We start from the raw sequence: 6,000 nt of genomic DNA on the forward strand, positions 1-6,000 counted from the left end.
AAGATCACCTTAATATCCAACCTCAGACAATAAAGATTTTTTTTCTAGTATTTGTCCAAATGACCTTCTGCTAATTCATTTCATTCAATGGTCCTCTCTTCTGTTTTCCTGCCTTTGAATTCCTTGCTTCTGTACCCAAGTCTGATTTTTCTTCCTGCACTCTGATCTCTTAACTTTGTTTCTTCACTGGATGAGGGTTCCTGGTTTTGCTGCCTCCTAGACTTTTATTGAGAGGTGTCTCCATCTTGGTTCTATTATATCTATGTTTTTCAGGTCTAGTTCTCCCAGGTCTCCTGCCAAAAGGGAAGCATCTAATATTCTAGATCCTTACTGGTAAAAAGCCTTCAGGCAATAGTGTGAATTTCCACACAATCTTAGATAGTGCTGATAGCAGTGGCGTCACCTCAAACATTTTATTATTTTCACTTGAGTTCTTTTACTCTTTGAACATGAATCTTGTCATTATCATCATCATAGTAAAACTCTGTGTACATCTTCCCATATGAAAAGGAAACTGTGACTACCAGTGTTTAGCTCAGAGTTGTTTGTATGTATATGCTGATGGCCCATTGGCATGTCCCAGCCATACCAATTTGTTTGTTTCTGAAAAAGTGCTTGTTGTCATGAATCTAGTGTGAATCCTGCTTATAACGTCAGAGACTGGATACTGGGGCCTGAGGAGGAAGCTGATGATTGGGCTTTTGAGTTTGTATCAGCCGTGCTATTTTTACAAGCAGTTGAGCTTGCAAAAGATAGGAAGGGCTCTGGATTTCTTTAGACCTAATGTACTCCCTCTCTCCCTCTCTCTCTTTCTTTCTTTTTTGGCTGCACAGGGTCTTAGCACATGGGATCTTTAATTACAGCATTTCAGAATCTGGTTTTGTGATGTGCATTGAGAGCACAATCTTCACCACTGGACCATCAGGGAAGTCCCCCTCAGGTACTTTAAATACCATGTCTATAGAGACAGAGAATCTAGGAGCCCAGACTCTACTCAGCCAGGCTTGTTCTTTAAAAGCAATAGGATCTTAGCCATGACCTTTCAGGTTCAGGCAATTTCCTCCAATGTATCACTGCAGAGCAAAAACTTAGGCGACAAGCAACTTGAGTCATGCCTGTTAAATGGCCTTAGAATAATAGAGAGAACAGAAAGGAGACTGAACTAAACACTCATTCCAACCCTTCATTTTGCCAGCAGAAAAACAGAAACTCAGAAAAGTCAAACGCTTGGATCAAATTTCTGCAGTTAATTCATGGCTGCGTCCAGACTTGATTTCAGACAAGGTAGCCATGGTGTTCTTTAAAAGGCTGTAAAGAAATTAAAGTCCAGAGGAGAAAGTCAATCACTTCTAATTACTCAGAGGGAAGGTGGGTGGGAACACATGAGGCCAGACCTGAAAGGACAGGCACACAGATCCAGGGAAGACCATTGTCCTCCTCCTGTCTAGACTCTGAGGAGTCCTGATAGCAGGCGGGGGTGAAAATAGTATCTGCTAAGTCGAGGGAGACCAGGGTCTAGGAAGGGAAGGCGTCAGCCCTGATGCTCTTACCCCAGGGATCCCATGTAGAAGGAGCAGACCTCTTAGACAAAGTTTTGATATGATAGGACTGTTTATTTCCTTGTTTCTGCTCCTGAGCATTCAGCAAAAGACATATTGATTTTCATTATTTTTAATTCCAGCCTGGCCTAGGCTGTACGTTGGGGAGCTAATAGAAAGGTCTTTTCTGTCTGGACCAGGGTATTTGAAGAAGATCATTACCTTCTGAGGCCAGCAGCATGGTGATAGCAGGAACCAGAGAGGGATGCAGAGCAAAGGAGAATCTGAAAAATGAGGTCAGAACCTCAGCATCAGGGGCTTCTTCCTCTAAGATATTCTCTTTTAAGTGTCCGCTTTGGAAGGACTTTTCTTTTTTGCTTGCAATCCATTTAGGGCCTAGATTGAAGGTCGCATCTATCAACCAGGTCTTCAGAATTGACCATCTACTCCCTCAATTCCCTCTTCTGCATCCTCACAGCCTTTAGCTGGACATAGATACCTCTACCTGTCATCTGTTTTGGTAACTGTAAGTGGGTCTGTCTGTCTTACTAGATGATCATCTTTCTCCAGGAAAAATATCTTTTTTCTTTTACATGCCCTCCTCCAGACCCCACAGAAGGTGGCTAAAATGAGGACTTAAAGGTGGCAGATAATCATGAAATAAGGCTTCCCTGGTGGTTCAGTGGTAAATAATTCGCCTGCCAATGCAAGAGACACAGGTTCCACTCCTGGGTTGAGGAGATCCCCTGGAGAAGGAAGTGGCTACCCACTCCAGTAGTCTTGCCTGGAAAACCCAATGGAGTGAGGCCTGGTGGGCCACAGTCCATGAGGTCGCAGAGTTGGACATGACTTAGTGACTAAACAACAATAAGTCATAAACTACATAGTCTTTTAAGGAGAAGCAGTGACACACTGAGGTAAGCCAAGAGCCTCTGAAGTCACGTGACCTGGATTTGATATGTGGCTCCACTGAGTGCTGGCCTTGTGTCTTCCACCAGCATCCTTGGCTTTTCTGTGCCCTATTTCCTTAATCAGTAAAGGTCAATGTTATTAGTACCTGCTAACTGGAGTTCAGTTCAGTTCAGTTCAGTTGAACTGTGGTGCTGGAGAAGACTCTTGAGAGTCCCTTATACTGCAAGGAGATCCAACCAGTCCATTCTAAAGGAGATCAATCCTGGGTGTTCATTGGAGGGACTGATGCTAAAGCTAAAACTCCAATACTTTGGCCACCTCATGCGACGAGTTGACTCACTGGAAAAGACTCTGATGCTGGGAAAGGTTGGGGGCGGGAGGAGAAGGGGACGACCGAGAATGAGATGGCTGGATGGCATCACCAAATCTGTGGACATGAATTTGAGTGAACTCCGGGAGTTGGTGATGGACAGGGAGGCCTGGCGTGCTGTGGGGGTTGTGGAGAGTCGGACACGACTAGGGTATGTTAAAGGAGATGTTTCATGAAAGGCTCTTAGAACACTGCATCATCAGGCATTTACAAAGCACTCCAATAATAGGGCTTCCAAGATGGTGCTAGTGGTAAAGAATTTGTCTGCCAATGCAAGAGGTGCAAGAGATGCAGGTTGGATCCCTGGGCCGGGAAGATCCCTTGGAGTAGGGAATGGCAAGCCACTCAAGTATTCTTGCCTGGAAAATTCCATGGTCAAAGGGGACTGGCAGGCTACAGTCCATGGAGCCACAAAGAATTGGACACAACTGAGCGAACTCCCATCCATCTGAACGTAGACCATGTGCATTGTGTTCTATAGTCCAACTCTACACCTAGTGGCATCCCACCAGAGCGTGGCAGAGCAAACTGCAAGCTCCAGCCTGGCTTTGTCAACTCTCCCCAGTTGTCCCCTCCCCCCTGGAATGACCTCCCTACTGTCCGCTGTCCTCTTCCTGACACTAGGGATGGGTCCCAAGGCCCAGGTGTCCTTGTCTCATTTTCTTGCTTTGACTCTGCCTTGGGTTTCCCAAGGCTGTACTATACAAGCACTAAACACTGTACAGGCATCCATGTTCCAACAACCTCCTACTTTATTCAGTTTAAAGAGGGTTAGGATTCGCGTTGCATGTCTGAGTCTACATGATGACCAACCTGGGGATTCTAGATCTTATTGTCTGATATACTATGATGGAGGGAGAATCTTGGCCTCTAGTGCCTCAGGGTGGAGAAGGCAATGGCAACCCACTCCAGTACTCTTGCCTGGAAAACCCCATGGGCAAAGTAGCCTGGTGGGCTGCCGTCGATGGGGTCGCACAGAGTTGGACACGACTGAAGAGACTTAGCAGCAGCAGCAGCAGTGCCTCAGGGTACGTAATTCTTGACTGAGAATCTCCTGTCCTTTTCTACCAGTTTATTGATTTGGTGAGGGATTTCCTTTGGTGATATAGGTGAGTGATAATTACCGTGGTAATTACTTCAATGCGAATACCTATGGACATTGTGTTCCTTCTGGATCAGTCATTCTCAAAATGTGGTCCAAGATTGGCAGCTTCAGCTTCACTTAAGAATGTCACAAATACAAATTCTAAGACCCCAACCAAGATCTTCTGAGTAAGATACTCTGGGAGTGGAACCAGTGATCTGTTTTGTCATAGATCCCCCAGGAGACTCCAGGAGATGCTGGGATGTATCAAGAACCACTAGTCTCACCCTTCAAACCACCTTTATCTGTGATGATAACCACAGATGACCAGGGAGATCCCTGCTAGGTATCTACTTTATACCTTTGCCAGGTAAGGGACTTTAAAATGTTGTTTCACAAACTTCCATGATAACTGGAGTCATAGTAAAAATCAGTTTCAGCTTTCACCTCTACTCTCTGATTCATGCCCTCTGGGGGCAGAGTTGGGGAAGCTGGGTTTTTAACCAGAGTTTCACGTTAAAATCTTATCTGTGAAGTTTAGGAAACTATTTTCTTTAATTAATTTTTTAAATTGAAGAATAATTGCTTTACAGAATTTTGTTGTTTTCGGGCAAACCTCAACATGAATCAGTCATAAGTATACATATATCTCCTCCCTTTTGAACCTCCCTCCCATTTCCCTCCCCATCCTAACCCTCTAGGTTAAAACAGAGCCCCTGTTTGAGTTAGGAAACTATTCTTGAAGGTGGGAGTTGGGGCTGTAGGCTGGGTGGAATTTTCCCACCTGACATGTTGGAGATGAGTGTTAAGGAGTCAGGAGCTGTCAGAAGAACCGATAATTATCAATTTTTCATTCTTTTTGGCTCCATGAGGTGGAAAAACACGCTCCGGAGTCACACAGGAGCCTCATGGAATGCCTCTACTGGCATCTTCATTTGTCCCTGGAAATCTCAGGTGCAATCACAGCCTCTTGTCTTCATTTCCCTGGTGTCCTGAGTCTTTGCATGATGGGAAAATGAAAAGGTCCTTGCTCCCAGGGTGTCAGTCACTCTGAGCAGCTTTCTTTCAGCTTCTTACCATCTGGGGGCATTCACTCCCGTGTGTCCTTTTGTCCTTTTGTTCTGTCAGTCTTTCTCAGGGAGGTCTCACAGCCTTCCAGTCCTGTGATGAAAGAATTTTTACCCACCAGAAACTTGCCATCACTCTAAAGTCCAAAATCCTAATGCAGCCTGGACTTGCCCACTGGGATCAGGTAGAGACCTCTTTAAAGCACTAAAGACTGAATTCAGAAAACTAAGATCATGGCATCTGATCCCATCACTTCATAGGAAAGAGATGGGGAAACAGTGGAAACAGTGTCAGACTTTATTTTTTGGGGCTCCAAAATCACTGCAGGTGGTGATTGCAGCCATGAAATTAAAAGATGTTTATTCCTTGGAAGGAAAGTTATGACCAACCTAGACAGCATATTAAAAAGCAGAGACATTGCTTTGCCAGCAAAGGTCCATCTAGTCAAGGCTATGGTTTTTCCAGTAGTCATGTATAGATGTGAGAGTTTGATTATAAAGAAAGCTGAGTGCTGAAGAATTGATGCTTTTGAACTGTGGTGTTGGAGAAGACTCTTGCCAATCCCTTGGACTGCAAGGAGATCCAACCAGTCCAGCCTAAAGGAGATCAGTCCTGGGTGTTCATTGGAAGGACTGATGCAGAAGCTGAAACTCCAATACCTTGGCCACCTGATGCGAAGAACTGACTCATTTGAAAAGACCCTGATGCTGGGAAAGATTGAGGGCAGGAGGAGAAGGGGACGACTGAGGATGAGATGGTTGGATGGCATCACCGACTCAATGGACATGAGTTTAAGTAAACTCTGGGAGTTGGTGAGGGACAGGGAGGCCTGGTGTGCTGCGGTCTGTGGGGTCACAAAGAGTCGGACATGACTGAGTGACTGAACTGAACTGTGGCAACTTAGGTGGAAAGGGAGATTATTGAAGGGTTTTCAGGGCTCATAGAAATGACAAGAGAAGGACGAGCAGATGTAGAAACAAGTGATAGCCAGGGACAGATGACCACCAAAGACTGCAGCAGAAGGTACT

The sequence above is a fragment of the Moschus berezovskii genome, chromosome 5 (assembly GCF_049115385.1).
Source record: "Moschus berezovskii isolate FMDL1 chromosome 5, NW_MosBer_1.0, whole genome shotgun sequence".
Classification (NCBI taxonomy): Eukaryota; Metazoa; Chordata; class Mammalia; order Artiodactyla; family Moschidae; genus Moschus; species Moschus berezovskii.